This window comes from Lactuca virosa, chromosome 3 (assembly GCF_052849685.1).
Source record: "Lactuca virosa cultivar CGN04683 chromosome 3, Lactuca_virosa_CGN04683_v6, whole genome shotgun sequence".
NCBI lineage: Eukaryota > Viridiplantae > Streptophyta > Magnoliopsida > Asterales > Asteraceae > Lactuca > Lactuca virosa.
In genome coordinates, this window is record NC_136428.1 from 239,537,561 (window position 1) to 239,555,920 (window position 18,360).

Consider the following 18,360-nt stretch of genomic DNA (forward strand, 5'->3'; position numbering starts at 1 on the left):
ATAAATCACTTCCTAATCACCGACGGTGTTATTTCGGCCATTCGGGATTGTTTAGGGCACAAAATGTCGTTTTTCGGTTTTGGGCTGGCGCGCGAACTTTTCGGAGACAATTATGCAGTCTCCGAATTGGACGAAATTCGCACATTGTATGTATATACTAAAACTATAAATCACTTCGTGATCACCTACGATGTTATTTCGGCCATTCGGGACAGTTTAGGGCTCAAAATGTCGTCTTTTGGTTTGTGTTGGCACGCGAACTTTTCGAGTGGAATGATGCAGTCTCCGAATTGGACGAAATTCGCACATTGTGTATATATATATATATATATATATATATATATATATATATATATATATATACTAAAACTATAAATCACTTTGTGATTACCGACGATGTTTTTTCGGCCATTCGGGACTGTTTAGGGCTCAAAATGTCGTTTTTTGGTTTTGGGCTGGCACGCGAACTTTTCGGGTGGAATGATTCAGTCTCCAAATTGGACGAAATTCGCACATTGTATGTATATGCTAAAAGTATAAATCACTTTGTGATCACCGACGATGTTATTTCGGCCATTCGGGAATTTTAGGGGCTCAAAATGTCGCTTTTTAGTTTTAGGCTAACGCGCGAACTTTTCGGGTGGAATGATGCAGTCTCCGAATAGGACGAAATTCGCACATTGTATGTATATGCTAAAACTATAAATCACTTCTTGATCACCGACGATGTTATTTCGGCCATTCGGGATTGTTTAGGGGCTCAAAATGTCGTTTTTCGGTTTTGGGCTGGAGCTCGAACTTTTTCGGGGGGAATGATGCAGTCTATGAATTGGACTAAATTCGCACATTGTATGTATATACTAAAACTATAAAACACATTGTGATCACCAACGACGTTATTTCGGCCATTCGAGACTGTTTAGGGCTCAAAATGTAGGTTTTCGGTTTTAGGCTGGCGCGCGAACTTTTTGGGTGGAATGGTGCAGTCTCCGAATTGGACGAAATTCGCACATTGTATGTATATTCTAAAACTATAAATCACTTTGTGATCACCTACGATGTTATTTCGGCCATTCTGGACTGTTTAGGGCTCAAAATGTCGTTTTTCGGTTTTGGGCTGGCGCGCGAACTTTTCGGGTGGAATGACGCAGTCTCCGAATTGGACGAAATTCGCACATTGTATGTATAAACTAAAACTATAAATCACTTCGTGATCACCTACAATGTTATTTCGGCCATTCGGGACTGTTTAGGGCTCAAAATGTCGTTTTTTAGTTTGTGCTGGCGCGCGAACTTTTCGAGTGTAATGATGCATTCTCCGAATTGGAAGAAATTCGCACATTGTATATATATCTATATATATACTAAAACTATAAATCACTTTGTGATTACCGACGACGTTTTTTTCGGCCATTCGGGACTGTTTAGGGCTAAAAATGTCTTTTTTTGGTTTTGTGCTGGCACGCGAACTTTTCGGGTGGAATGATGCAGTCTCCAAATTGGACGAAAGTCGCACATTGTATGTATATGCTAAAACTATAAATCACTTTGTGATCACCGACGATGTTATTTCGGCCATTCAGGAATGTTTAGGGGCTCAAAATGTCGTTTTTCAGTTTTAGGCTAGCGCACGAACTTTTCGGGTGGAATGATGCAGTCTCCGAATTGGACGAAATTCGCACATTGTATGTATATGCTAAAACTATAAATCACTTTGTGATCACCGACGATGTTATTTCGGCCATTCGGGAATGTTTAGGGGCTCAAAATGTCGTTTTTCAGTTTTGGGCTGGCGCGCGAACTTTTCGGGTGGAATGATGCAGTCTCCGAATTGGACGAAATTCGCACATTGTATCTATATGCTAAAACTATAAATCACTTCGTGATCACCGACGATGTTATTTCGACCATTCGGGAATGTTTAGGGGCTCAAAATGTCGTTTTTCAGTTTTGGGCTGGCGCGCGAACTTTTCGGGTGGAATGATGCAGTCTCCGAATTGGACGAAATTCGCAAATTGTATGTATATGCTAAAACTATAAATCACTTCCTGATCACCGACGATGTTATTTCGGCCATTCGGGATTGTTTAGGGCTCAAAATGTCGTTTTTCGGTTTTGGGCTGGCGCGCGAACTTTTCGGAGGCAATTATGCAGTCTCCGAATTGGATGAAATTCGCACATTGTATGTATATACTAAAACTATAAATCACTTTGTGATCACCTACGATGTTATTTCGGCCATTCGGGACAGTTTAGGGCTCAAAATGTCGTCTTTTGGTTTGTGTTGGCGCGCGAACTTTTCGAGTGGAATGATGCAGTTTCCGAATTGGACGAAATTCGCACATTGTGTATATATATATACATATATATATATATATATATATATATATATATATATACTAAAACTATAAATCACTTTGTGATTACCGACGATGTTTTTTCGGCCATTCGGGACTGTTTAGGGCTCAAAATGTCGTTTTTTGGTTTTGGGCTGGCACGCGAACTTTTCGGGTGGAATGATTCAGTCTCCAAATTGGACGAAATTCGCACATTGTATGTATATGCTAAAAGTATAAATCACTTTGTGATCACCGACAATGTTATTTCGGCCATTCGGGAATTTTAGGGGCTCAAAATGTCGTTTTTTAGTTTTAGGCGCGCGAACTTTTTGGGTGGAAAGGTGCAGTCTCCGAATTGGACGAAATTCGCACATTGTATGTATATGCTAAAACTATAAATCACTTTGTGATCACCTACGATGTTATTTCGGCCATTCGGGACTGTTTAGGGCTCAAAATGTCGTTTTTCGGTTTTGGGCTGGCGCGCGAACTTTTCGGGTGGAATGACGCAATCTCCGAATTGGACGAAATTCGCACATTGTATGTATATACTAAAACTATAAATCACTTCGTGATCACCTACGATGTTATTTCGGCCATTCGGGACTGTTTAGGGCTCAAAATGTCGTTTTTCGGTTTTGGGCTGGCGCGCGAACTTATCGGGTGGAATGATGCAGTCTCCGAATTGGACGAAATTCGCACATTGTATGTATATGCTAAAACTATAAATCACTTCCTAATCACCGACGGTGTTATTTCGGCCATTCGGGATTGTTTAGGGCACAAAATGTCGTTTTTCGGTTTTGGGCTGGCGCGCGAACTTTTCGGAGACAATTATGCAGTCTCCGAATTGGACGAAATTCGCACATTGTATGTATATACTAAAACTATAAATCACTTCGTGATCACCTACGATGTTATTTCGGCCATTCGGGACAGTTTAGGGCTCAAAATGTCGTCTTTTGGTTTGTGTTGGCACGCGAACTTTTCGAGTGGAATGATGCAGTCTCCGAATTGGACGAAATTCGCACATTGTGTATATATATATATATATATATATATATATATACTAAAACTATAAATCACTTTGTGATTACCGACGATGTTTTTTCGGCCATTCGGGACTGTTTAGGGCTCAAAATGTCGTTTTTTGGTTTTGGGCTGGCACGCGAACTTTTCGGGTGGAATGATTCAGTCTCCAAATTGGACGAAATTCGCACATTGTATGTATATGCTAAAAGTATAAATCACTTTGTGATCACCGACGATGTTATTTCGGCCATTCGGGAATTTTAGGGGCTCAAAATGTCGCTTTTTAGTTTTAGGCTAACGCGCGAACTTTTCGGGTGGAATGATGCAGTCTCCGAATAGGACGAAATTCGCACATTGTATGTATATGCTAAAACTATAAATCACTTCTTGATCACCGACGATGTTATTTCGGCCATTCGGGATTGTTTAGGGGCTCAAAATGTCGTTTTTCGGTTTTGGGCTGGAGCTCGAACTTTTTCGGGGGGAATGATGCAGTCTATGAATTGGACTAAATTCGCACATTGTATGTATATACTAAAACTATAAAACACATTGTGATCACCAACGACGTTATTTCGGCCATTCGAGACTGTTTAGGGCTCAAAATGTAGGTTTTCGGTTTTAGGCTGGCGCGCGAACTTTTTGGGTGGAATGGTGCAGTCTCCGAATTGGACGAAATTCGCACATTGTATGTATATTCTAAAACTATAAATCACTTTGTGATCACCTACGATGTTATTTCGGCCATTCTGGACTGTTTAGGGCTCAAAATGTCGTTTTTCGGTTTTGGGCTGGCGCGCGAACTTTTCGGGTGGAATGACGCAGTCTCCGAATTGGACGAAATTCGCACATTGTATGTATAAACTAAAACTATAAATCACTTCGTGATCACCTACGATGTTATTTCGGCCATTCGGGACTGTTTAGGGCTCAAAATGTCGTTTTTTAGTTTGTGCTGGCGCGCGAACTTTTCGAGTGTAATGATGCAGTCTCCGAATTGGAAGAAATTCGCACATTGTATATATATCTATATATATACTAAAACTATAAATCACTTTGTGATTACCGACGACGTTTTTTCGGCCATTCGGGACTGTTTAGGGCTAAAAATGTCTTTTTTTGGTTTTGTGCTGGCACGCGAACTTTTCGGGTGGAATGATGCAGTCTCCAAATTGGACGAAAGTCGCACATTGTATGTATATGCTAAAACTATAAATCACTTTGTGATCACCGACGATGTTATTTCGGCCATTCAGGAATGTTTAGGGGCTCAAAATGTCGTTTTTCAGTTTTAGGCTAGCGCACGAACTTTTCGGGTGGAATGATGCAGTCTCTGAATTGGACGAAATTCGCACATTGTATGTATATGCTAAAACTATAAATCACTTTGTGATCACCGACGATGTTATTTCGGCCATTCGGGAATGTTTAGGGGCTCAAAATGTCGTTTTTCAGTTTTGGGCTGGCGCGCGAACTTTTCGGGTGGAATGATGCAGTCTCCGAATTGGACGAAATTCGCACATTGTATCTATATGCTAAAACTATAAATCACTTCGTGATCACCGACGATGTTATTTCGACCATTCGGGAATGTTTAGGGGCTCAAAATGTCGTTTTTCAGTTTTGGGCTGGCGCGCGAACTTTTCGGGTGGAATGATGCAGTCTCCGAATTGGACGAAATTCGCAAATTGTATGTATATGCTAAAACTATAAATCACTTCCTGATCACCGACGATGTTATTTCGGCCATTCGGGATTGTTTAGGGCTCAAAATGTCGTTTTTCGGTTTTGGGCTGGCGCGCGAACTTTTCGGAGGCAATTATGCAGTCTCCGAATTGGATGAAATTCGCACATTGTATGTATATACTAAAACTATAAATCACTTTGTGATCACCTACGATGTTATTTCGGCCATTCGGGACTGTTTAGGGCTCAAAATGTCGTTTTTCGGTTTTGGGCTGGCGCGCGAACTTTTCGGGTGGAATGACGCAGTCTCCGAATTTGACGAAATTCGCACATTGTATGTATATACTAAAACTATAAATCACTTCGTGATCACCTACGATGTTATTTCGGCCATTCGGGACTGTTTAGGGCTCAAAATGTCGTTTTTTAGTTTGTGCTGGCGCGCGAACTTTTCGAGTGGAATGATGCAGTCTCCGAATTGGACGAAATTCGTACATTGTATATATATATATATATATATATATATATATATATATATATATATATATATATATATATATATATATATATATATACTAAAACTATAAATCACTTTGTGATTACCGACGATGTTTTTTCGGCCATTCGGGACTGTTTAGGGCTCAAAATGTCGTTTTTTGGTTTTGAGCTGGCACGCGAACTTTTCGGGTGGAATGATGCAGTCTCCAAATTGGACGAACGTCGCACATTGTATGTATATGCTAAAATTATAAATCACTTTGTGATCACCGACGATGTTATTTCGGCCATTCGGGAATGTTTAGGGGCTCAAAATGTCGTTTTTCAGTTTTAGGCTAGCGCGCGAACTTTCCGGGTGGAATGATGCAGTCTCCGAATTGGACGAAATTCGCACATTGTATGTATATGCTAAAACTATAAATCACTTTGTGATCACCGACGATGTTATTTCGGCCATTCGGGAATGTTTAGGGGCTCAAAATGTCGTTTTTCAGTTTTGGGCTGGCGCGCGAACTTTTCGGGTGGAATGATGCAGTCTCCGAATTGGAAGAAATTCGCACATTGTATCTATATGCTAAAACTATAAATCACTTCGTGATCACCGACGATGTTATTTCGACCATTCGGGAATGTTTAGGGGCTCAAAATGTCGTTTTTCAGTTTTGGGCTGGCGCGCGAACTTTTCGGGTGGACTGATGCAGTCTCCGAATTGGACTAAATTCGCACATTGTATGTATATGCTAAAACTATAAATCACATCTTGATCACTGACGATGTTATTTCGGCCATTCGGGATTGTTTAGGGCTCAAAATGTCGTTTTTCGGTTTTGGGCTGGCGCGCGAACTTTTCGGAGGCAATTATGCAGTCTCCGAATTGGACGAAATTCGCACATTGTATGTATATACTAAAACTATAAATCACTTTGTGATCACCTACGATGTTATTTCGGCCATTCGGGACTGTTTAGGGATCAAAATGTCGTTTTTCGGTTTTGGGCTGGTGCGCGAACTTTTCGGGTGGAATGACGCAGTCTCCGAAGTGGACGAAATTCGCACATTGTATGTATATACTAAAACTATAAATCACTTCGTGATCACCTACGATGTTATTTCGGCCATTCGGGACTGTTTAGGGCTCAAAATGTCGTTTTTTAGTTTGTGCTGGCGCGCGAACTTTTCGAGTGGAATGATGCAGTCTCCGAATTGGAAGAAATTCGCACATTGTATATATATATATACTAAAACTATAAATCACTTTGTGATTACCGACGTTGTTTTTTCGGCCATTCGGGACTGTTTAGGGCTCAAAATGTCGTTTTTTGGTTTTGGGCTGGCACGCGAACTTTTCGGGTGGAATGATGCAGTCTCCAAATTGGACGAAAGTCGCACATTGTATGTATATGCTAAAACTATAAATCACTTTGTGATCACCGACGATGTTATTTCGGCCATTCAGGAATGTTTAGGGGCTCAAAATGTCGTTTTTCAGTTTTAGGCTAGCGCGCGAACTTTTCGGGTGGAATGATGCAGTCTCCGAATTGGACGAAATTCGCACATTGTATGTATATGCTAAAACTATAAATCACTTTGTGATCACCGACGATGTTATTTCGGTCATTCGGGAATGTTTAGGGGCTCAAAATGTCGTTTTTCAGTTTTGGACAGGCGCGCGAACTTTTCGGGTGGAATGATGCAGTCTCCGAATTGGACGAAATTCGCACATTGTATCTATATGCTAAAACTATAAATCACTTCGTGATCACCGACGATGTTATTTCGACCATTCGGGAATGTTTAGGGGCTCAAAATGTCGTTTTTCAGTTTTGGGCTGGCGCGCGAACTTTTCGGGTGGAATGATGCAGTCTCCGAATTGGAAGAAATTCGCAAATTGTATGTATATGCTAAAACTATAAATCACTTCCTGATCACCGACGATGTTATTTCGGCCATTCGGGATTGTTTAGGGCTCAAAATGTCGTTTTTCGGTTTTGGGCTGGCGCGCGAACTTTTCGGAGGCAATTATGCAGTCTCCGAATTGGATGAAATTCGCACATTGTATGTATATACTAAAACTATAAATCACTTTGTGATCACCTACGATGTTATTTCGGCCATTCGGGACAGTTTAGGGCTCAAAATGTCGTCTTTTGGTTTGTGTTGGCGCGCGAACTTTTCGAGTGGAATGATGCAGTTTCCGAATTGGACGAAATTCGCACATTGTGTATATATATATACATATATATATATATATATATATATATATATATATATATATATATATATATATATATATATATATATATATACTAAAACTATAAATCACTTTGTGATTACCGACGATGTTTTTTCGGCCATTCGGGACTGTTTAGGGCTCAAAATGTCGTTTTTTGGTTTTGGGCTGGCACGCGAACTTTTCGGGTGGAATGATTCAGTCTCCAAATTGGACGAAATTCGCACATTGTATGTATATGCTAAAAGTATAAATCACTTTGTGATCACCGACAATGTTATTTCGGCCATTCGGGAATTTTAGGGGCTCAAAATGTCGTTTTTTAGTTTTAGGCGCGCGAACTTTTTGGGTGGAAAGGTGCAGTCTCCGAATTGGACGAAATTCGCACATTGTATGTATATGCTAAAACTATAAATCACTTTGTGATCACCTACGATGTTATTTCGGCCATTCGGGACTGTTTAGGGCTCAAAATGTCGTTTTTCGGTTTTGGGCTGGCGCGCGAACTTTTCGGGTGGAATGACGCAGTCTCCGAATTGGACGAAATTCGCACATTGTATGTATATACTAAAACTATAAATCACTTCGTGATCACCTACGATGTTATTTCGGCCATTCGGGACTGTTTAGGGCTCAAAATGTCGTTTTTCGGTTTTGGGCTGGCGCGCGAACTTATCGGGTGGAATGATGCAGTCTCCGAATTGGACGAAATTCGCACATTGTATGTATATGCTAAAACTATAAATCACTTCCTAATCACCGACGGTGTTATTTCGGCCATTCGGGATTGTTTAGGGCACAAAATGTCGTTTTTCGGTTTTGGGCTGGCGCGCGAACTTTTCGGAGACAATTATGCAGTCTCCGAATTGGACGAAATTCGCACATTGTATGTATATACTAAAACTATAAATCACTTCGTGATCACCTACGATGTTATTTCGGCCATTCGGGACAGTTTAGGGCTCAAAATGTCGTCTTTTGGTTTGTGTTGGCACGCGAACTTTTCGAGTGGAATGATGCAGTCTCCGAATTGGACGAAATTCGCACATTGTGTATATATATATATATATATATATATATATATATATATATACTAAAACTATAAATCACTTTGTGATTACCGACGATGTTTTTTCGGCCATTCGGGACTGTTTAGGGCTCAAAATGTCGTTTTTTGGTTTTGGGCTGGCACGCGAACTTTTCGGGTGGAATGATTCAGTCTCCAAATTGGACGAAATTCGCACATTGTATGTATATGCTAAAAGTATAAATCACTTTGTGATCACCGACGATGTTATTTCGGCCATTCGGGAATTTTAGGGGCTCAAAATGTCGTTTTTTAGTTTTAGGCTAACGCGCGAACTTTTCGGGTGGAATGATGCAGTCTCCGAATAGGACGAAATTCGCACATTGTATGTATATGCTAAAACTATAAATCACTTCTTGATCACCGACGATGTTATTTCGGCCATTCGGGATTGTTTAGGGGCTCAAAATGTCGTTTTTCGGTTTTGGGCTGGAGCTCGAACTTTTTCGGGGGGAATGATGCAGTCTATGAATTGGACTAAATTCGCACATTGTATGTATATACTAAAACTATAAAACACATTGTGATCACCAACGACGTTATTTCGGCCATTCGAGACTGTTTAGGGCTCAAAATGTCGGTTTTCGGTTTTAGGCTGGCGCGCGAACTTTTTGGGTGGAATGGTGCAGTCTCCGAATTGGACGAAATTCGCACATTGTATGTATATGCTAAAACTTTAAATCACTTTGTGATCACCTACGATGTTATTTCGGCCATTCGGGACTGTTTAGGGCTCAAAATGTCGTTTTTCGGTTTTGGGCTGGCGCACGAACTTTTCGGGTGGAATGACGCAGTCTCCGAATTGGACGAAATTCGCACATTGTATGTATATACTAAAACTATAAATCACTTCGTGATCACCTACGATGTTATTTCGGCCATTCGGGACAGTTTAGGGCTCAAAATGTCGTCTTTTGGTTTGTGTTGGCACGCGAACTTTTCGAGTAGAATGATGCAGTCTCCGAATTGGACGAAATTCGCACATTATATATATATATATATATATATATATATATATATATATATATATATATATATATATATATATATATATATATATATATATATATATATATATATATACTAAAACTATAAATCACTTTGTGATTACCGACGATGTTTTTTCGGCCATTCGGGACTGTTTAGGGCTCAAAATGTCGTTTGTTGGTTTTGGGCTGGCACGCGAACTTTTCGGGTGGAATGATGCAGTCTCCAAATTGGACGAAATTCGCACATTGTATGTATATGCTAAAACTATAAATCACTTTGTGATCACCGACGATGTTATTTCGGCCATTCGGGAATTTTAGGGGCTCAAAATGTCGCTTTTTAGTTTTAGGCTAACGCGCGAACTTTTCGGGTGGAATGATGCAGTCTCCGAATAGGACAAAATTCGCACATTGTATGTATATGCTAAAACTATAAATCACTTTGTGATCACCGACGATGTTATTTCGGCCATTCGGGATTGTTTAGGGCTCAAAATGTCGTTTTTTGGTTTGAGCTGGCGCGCGAACTTTTCGAGTGGAATGATGCAGTCTCCGAATTGGATGAAATTCGCACATTGTATGTATATACTAAAACAATAAATCACTTTGTGATCACCTACGATGTTATTTCGGCCATTCGGGACAGTTTAGGGCTCAAAATGTCGTCTTTTGTTTGTGTTGGCGCGCGAACTTTTCGAGTGGAATGATGCAGTCTCCGAATTGGACGAAATTCGCACATTGTGTATATATATATATATATATATATATATATATATATATATATATATATATATATATATATATATATATATATATATATATATATATATATATATGTATATATATATATATATATATATATATATATATATATATATATATATATACTAAAACTATAAATCACTTTGTGATTACCGACGATGTTTTTTCGGCCATTCGGGACTGTTTAGGGCTCAAAATGTCGTTTGTTGGTTTTGGGCTGGCACGCGAACTTTTCGGGTGGAATGATGCAGTCTCCAAATTGGACGAAATTCGCACATTGTATGTATATGCTAAAACTATAAATCACTTTGTGATCACCGACGATGTTATTTCGGCCATTCGGGAATTTTAGGGGCTCAAAATGTCGCTTTTTAGTTTTAGGCTAACGCGCGAACTTTTCGGGTGGAATGATGCAGTCTCCGAATTGGACGAAATTCGCACATTGTATGTATATGCTAAAACTATAAATCACTTCCTGATCACCGACGATGTTATTTCGGCCATTCGGGATTGTTTAGGGCTCAAAATGTCGTTTTTTGGTTTGAGCTGGCGCGCGAACTTTTCGAGTGGAATGATGCAGTCTCCGAATTGGACGAAATTCGCACATTATATATATACTAAAACTATAAATCACTTTGTGATTACCGACGATGTTTTTTCGGCTATTCGAGACTGTTTAGGGCTCAAAATGTCGTTTTTTGGTTTTGGGCTGGCACGCGAACTTTTCATGTGGAATGATGCAGTCTCCAAATTGGACGAAAGTCGCACATTTTATGTATATGCTAAAACTATAAATCACTTTGTGATCACCGACAATGTTATTTCGGCCATTCGGGAATGTTTAGGGGCTCAAAATGTCGTTTTTCAGTTTTAGGCTAGCGCGTGAACTTTTCGGGTGGAATGATGCAGTCTCCGAATTGGACGAAATTCGCACATTGTATGTATATGCTAAAACTATAAATCACTTTGTGATCACCGACGATGTTATTTCGGCCATTCGGGAATGTTTAGGGGCTCAAAATGTCGTTTTTCAGTTTTGGGCTGCCGCGCGAACTTTTCGGGTGGAATGATGCAGTCTCCGAATTGGATGAAATTCGCACATTGTATGTATATACTAAAACAATAAATCACTTTGTGATCACCTACGATGTTATTTCGGCCATTCGGGACAGTTTAGGGCTCAAAATGTCGTCTTTTGTTTGTGTTGGCGCGCGAACTTTTCGAGTGGAATGATGCAGTCTCCGAATTGGACGAAATTCGCACATTGTGTATATATATATACATATATATATATATATATATATATATATATATATATATATATATATATATGTATATATATATATATATATATATATATATATATATATATATATATATATATATATATATATACTAAAACTATAAATCACTTTGTGATTACCGACGATGTTTTTTCGGCCATTCGGGACTGCTTAGGGCTCAAAATGTCGTTTTTTGGTTTTGGGCTAGCACGCGAACTTTTCGGGTGGAATGATTCAGTCTCCAAATTGGACGAAATTCGCACATTGTATGTATATGCTAAAACTATAAATCACTTTGTGATCACCGACGATGTTATTTCGGCCATTCGGGAATTTTAGGGGCTCAAAATGTCGCTTTTTAGTTTTAGGCTAACGCGCGAACTTTTCGGGTGGAATGATGCAGTCTCCGAATAGGACAAAATTCGCACATTGTATGTATATGCTAAAACTATAAATCACTTCTTGATCACCGACGATGTTATTTCGGCCATTCGGGATTGTTTAGGGGCTAAAAATGTCGTTTTTCGGTTTTGGGCTGGAGCTCGAACTTTTTCGGGGGGAATGATGCAGTCTATGAATTGGACTAAATTCGCACATTGTATGTCTATACTAAAACTATAAAACACATTGTGATCACCAACGACGTTATTTCGGCCATTCGAGACTGTTTCGGGCTCAAAATGTCGGTTTTCGGTTTTAGGCTGGCGCGCGAACTTTTTGGGTGGAATGGTGCAGTCTCCGAATTGGACGAATTTCGCACATTGTATGTATATGCTAAAACTATAAATCACTTTGTGATCACCTACGATGTTATTTCGGCCATTCGGGACTGTTTAGGGCTCAAAATGTCGTTTTTCGGTTTTGGGCTGGCGCGCGAACTTTTCGGGTGGAATGACGCAGTCTCCGAATTGGACGAAATTCGCACATTGTATGTATATACTAAAACTATAAATCACTTCGTGATCACCTACGATGTTATTTCGGCCATTCGGGACTGTTTAGGGCTCAAAATGTCGTTTTTCGGTTTTGGGCTGGCGCGCGAACTTATCGGGTGGAATGATGCAGTCTCGGAATTTGACGAAATTCGCACATTGTATGTATATGCTAAAACTATAAATCACTTTGTGATCACAGACGATGTTATGTCGGCCATTCGGGAATGTTTAGGGGCTCAAAATGTCGTTTTTCGGTTTTGGGCTGGCGCGCGAACTTTTCCGGTGGAATGATGCAGTCTCTGAATTGGACGAAATTCGAACATTGTATGTATATGCTAAAATTATAAATCACTTTGTGATCACCGACGATGTTATTTCGGCCATTCGGGATTGTTTAGGGGCTCAAAATGTCGTTTTTCAGTTTATGGCTGGCGCGCGAACTTTGCGGGTGGAATGATGCAGTCTCCGAATTGGACGAAATTCGCACATTGTATATATATGCTAAAAGTATAAATTACTTCCTAATCACCGACGATTTTATTTCGGCCATTCGGGATTGTTTAGGGGCTAAAAATGTCGTTTTTCTGTTTTGGGCTGGCGCGCGAACTTTTCGGGTGGAATGAAGCAGTCTCCGAATTGGACGAAATTCGCACATTGTATGTATATGCTAAAACTATAAATCACATCGTGATCACCGACGATGTTATTTCGGCCATTCGGGACTCTTTAGGGCTCAAAATGTCGTCTTTCGGTATTGGGCTGCAGCGCGACCTTTTCGGGTGGAATGATGCAGTCTCCGAATTGGACGAAATTCGCACATTGTATGTGTATGCTAAAACTATAAATCACCTCGTGATCACCGACAATGTTATTTCGGCCATTCGGGAATGTTTAGGCGCTCAAAATGTCGTTTTTCAGTTTTGGGCTAGCGCGCGAACTTTTCGGGTGGAATGATGCAGTCTCCGAATTGGACGAAATTCGCACATTGTATGTATATGCTAAAACTATAAATCACTTCGTGATCACCGACAATGTTATTTCGGCCATTCGGGATTGTTTAGGGGCTCAAAATGTCGTTTTTCAGTTTTGGGCTGGCGCGCGAACTTTTCGGGTGGAATGATGCAGTCTCGGAATTTGACGAAATTCGCACATTGTATGTATATGCTAAAACTATAAATCACTTTGTGATCACAGACGATGTTATGTCGGCCATTCGGGAATGTTTAGGGGCTCAAAATGTCGTTTTTCGGTTTTGGGCTGGCGCGCGAACTTTTCCGGTGGAATGATGCAGTCTCTGAATTGGACGAAATTCGAACATTGTATGTATATGCTAAAATTATAAATCACTTTGTGATCACCGACGATGTTATTTCGGCCATTCGGGATTGTTTAGGGGCTCAAAATGTCGTTTTTCAGTTTATGGCTGGCGCGCGAACTTTGCGGGTGGAATGATGCAGTCTCCGAATTGGACGAAATTCGCACATTGTATATATATGCTAAAAGTATAAATTACTTCCTAATCACCGACGATTTTATTTCGGCCATTCGGGATTGTTTAGGGGCTAAAAATGTCGTTTTTCTGTTTTGGGCTGGCGCGCGAACTTTTCGGGTGGAATGAAGCAGTCTCCGAATTGGACGAAATTCGCACATTGTATGTATATGCTAAAACTATAAATCACATCGTGATCACCGACGATGTTATTTCGGCCATTCGGGACTCTTTAGGGCTCAAAATGTCGTCTTTCGGTATTGGGCTGCAGCGCGACCTTTTCGGGTGGAATGATGCAGTCTCCGAATTGGACGAAATTCGCACATTGTATGTGTATGCTAAAACTATAAATCACCTCGTGATCACCGACAATGTTATTTCGGCCATTCGGGAATGTTTAGGCGCTCAAAATGTCGTTTTTCAGTTTTGGGCTAGCGCGCGAACTTTTCGGGTGGAATGATGCAGTCTCCGAATTGGACGAAATTCGCACATTGTATGTATATGCTAAAACTATAAATCACTTCGTGATCACCGACAATGTTATTTCGGCCATTCGGGATTGTTTAGGGGCTCAAAATGTCGTTTTTCGGTATTGGGCTGGTGCACGAACTTTTCGGGGGGAATGATACTGTCTCTGAATTGGACGAAATTCACATATTGTATGTGTATACTAAAACTATAAATCACTTCGTAATCACCGACGATGTTATTTCGGCCATTCGGGACTGTTTAGGGGTCAAAATGTCGTTTTTCGGTTTTTGGCTAGCACGCGAACTTTTCGGGTGGAATGACGTAGTCTCCGAATTGGACGAAATTCGCTCATTTTATGTATATGCTAAAACTATATATCACTTCCTGATCACCGGCGATGTTATTTCGGCCATTCGGGATTGTTTAGTGCTCAAAATGTCGTTTTTCGGTTTTGGGCTGGCGCGCGAACTTTTCGGAGGGATTGATGCTGTCTCCGAATTGGACGAAATTCGCACATTGTATGTATATACTAAAGCTCTAAATCACTTTGTGATCACCGGCGATGTTATTTCGGTCATTCAGGACTGTTTAAGGCTCAAAATGTCGTTTTTTGGTTTTGGGCTAGCGCGCGAACTTTTCGGGTGGAATGATGCAGTTTCCAAATTGGACGAAATTCGCACATTGTATGTACATGCTAAAACTATAAATCACTTTGTGATCACTGGCGATGTTATTTCGGCCATTCGGGAATGTTTAGGGGCTCAAAATGTCGTTTTTCAGTTTTGGGCTGGCGCGCGAACTTTTCGGGTGGAATGATGTAGTCTCCGAATTTGACGAAATTCGCACATTGTATGTATATGCTAAAACTATAAATCACTTCGTGATCACCGACGATGTTATTTCGGCCATTCGGGATTGTTTAGGGGCTCAAAATGTCGTTTTTCGGTTTTGGGCTGGCACGCGAACTTTTCGGGGGGGGGGGGGGGGGGGAGGGGGGGAATGATGCAATCTCCGAATTGGACGAAATTCGGACATTGTATGTGTATACTAAAACTATAAATCACTTTGTGATCCCTGACGATGTTATTTCGGCCATTTGGGAGTGTTTATGGGCTCAAAATGTCGTTTTTTGGTTTTGGGCTGGCGCAACAACTTTTCGGGTGGAATGATGCAATTTCCGAATTGGTCAAAATTCGCACATTGTATGTACATGCTAAAACTATGAATCACTTTGTGATCACCGACGATGTTATTTCGGCCATTCGGGAATGTTTAGGGGCTCAAAATATCGTTTTTTTCAGTTTTGGGCTGGCGCACGAACTTTTCGGGTGGAATGATGCAGTCTCCGAATTTGACGAAATTCGCACATTGTATGTATATGCTAAAACTATAAAACACTTCGTGATCACCGATGATGTTATTTCGGCCATTCGGAATTGTTTACGGGCTCAAAATGTCGTTTTTCGGTTTTGGGCTGGCGTGCGAATTTTTCGAGGGGAATGATGCAGTCTCCGAATTGGACGAAATACGCACATTGTATGTATATACTAAAACTATAAATCACTTCGTGATCACCGGCGATGTTATTTCGGCCATTCGGGACTGTTTAGGGCTCAAAATGTCGTTTTTCGGTTTTGGGCTGGCGCGCAAACTTTTCGGGGGGAATGATACAGTCTCCGAATTTGACGAAATTCACACATTGTATGTATATCCTAAAACTATAAATCACTTCGTGATCACCGGCGATGTTATTTCGGCCATTCGGGATTGTTTAGGGCTCAAAATGTCGTTTTTTGGTTTTGGGCTGGCGCGCGAACTTTTCGGGTGGAATGATGCAGTCTCTGAATTGGACGAAATTCGCACATTGTATGTATATGCTAAAACTATAAATCACTTCGTGATCACCGACGAAGTTATCTCGGCCATTCGGGAATGTTTAGGGGCTCAAAATGTCGTTTTTCAGTTTTTGGCTGGCGCGCGAAATTTTCGGGTGGAATGATGCAGTCTCCGAATTGGACGAAATTCACACATTGTATGTATATGCTAAAACTATAAATCACTTCGTGATCACCGACGATGTTATTTCGGCCATAGGGGATTGTTTAGGGGCTCAAAATGTTGTTTTTCGGTTTTGGGCTGGCGCGAACTTTTCGGGGGTAATCATGCAGTCTCTGAATTGGACGAAATTCGCACATTGTATGTTTATACTAAAACTATATATCACTTTGTGATCACCGACAATGTTATTTCGGCCATTCGGGACTGTTTAGGGCTCAAAATGTCGTTTTTCGATTTTGGACTGGCGCGCGAACTTTTCGGGTGGAATGATGCAGTATCCGAATTGGACGAAATTCGCACAATGTATGTATATGCTAAAACTATAAATCACTTCCTGATCACCGACAATGTTATTTCGGCCATTCGGGATTGTTTAGGGCTCAAAATGTCGTTTTTCGGTTTTGGGCTGGCGCGCGAACTTTTCGGGTGGAATGATGCAATTTCCGAATCGGACGAAATTCACACATTGTATGTACATGCTAAAACTATAAATCACTTCGTGATCACCGACGATGTTATTTCGGCCATTCGGGAATGTTTAGGGGCTCAAAATATCGTTTTTTCAGTTTTGGGCTGGCGAACGAACTTTTCGGGTGGAATGATGCAGTCTTAGAATTGGACGACATTCGCACATTGTATGTATATGCTAAAACAATAAATCACTTCGTGATCACCGACAGTGTTATTTCGGCCATTCGGGATTGTTTAGGGGCTCAAAATGTCGTTTTTTTCGGTTTTGGGCTGGAGCGCGAACTTTTTCGGGGGGAATGATGCAGTCTCCGAATTGGATGAAATTCGCACATTGTATGTATATACTAAAACTATAAATCACATTGTGATGACCGACGATGTTATTTCGGCCATTCGAGACTGTTTAGGGCTCAAAATGTCGTTTTTTGGTTTTGGGCTGGCGCGCGAAATTTTCGGGTGGAATGATGTCGTCTCCGAATTGGACGAAATTCGGACATTGTATGTATATGCTAAAACTATAAATCACTTCGTGATCACTGACGATGTTATTTCGGCCATTCGAGAATGTTTAGGGGCTCAAAATGTCGTTTTTCAGTTTTGGGCTGGCGCTCGAACTTTACTGGTGGAATGATGCAGTATCCGAATTAGACGAAATTCGCACATTGTATGAATATGCTAAAACTATAAATCACTTCCTGATCACCGACGATGTTATTTTGGCCATTCGGGATTATTTAGGGCTAAAAATGTCGTATTTCGGGTTTGGGCTGGCGCGCGAACTTTTCGGGGGGAATGATGCAGTCTCCAAATTGGACGAAATCCGCACATTGTATGTATAAACAAAAACTATAAATCACTTCGTGATCACCGGTGATGTTATTTCGGCCATTCGGGACTGTTTAGGGCTCAAAATGTCGTTTTTTGGTTTTGGGCTGGCGCGCGAACTTTTCAGGTGGAATGATGCAGTCTCCGAATTGGACGAAATTCGCACATTGTATGTATATGCTAAAACTATAAATCACTTCGTGAT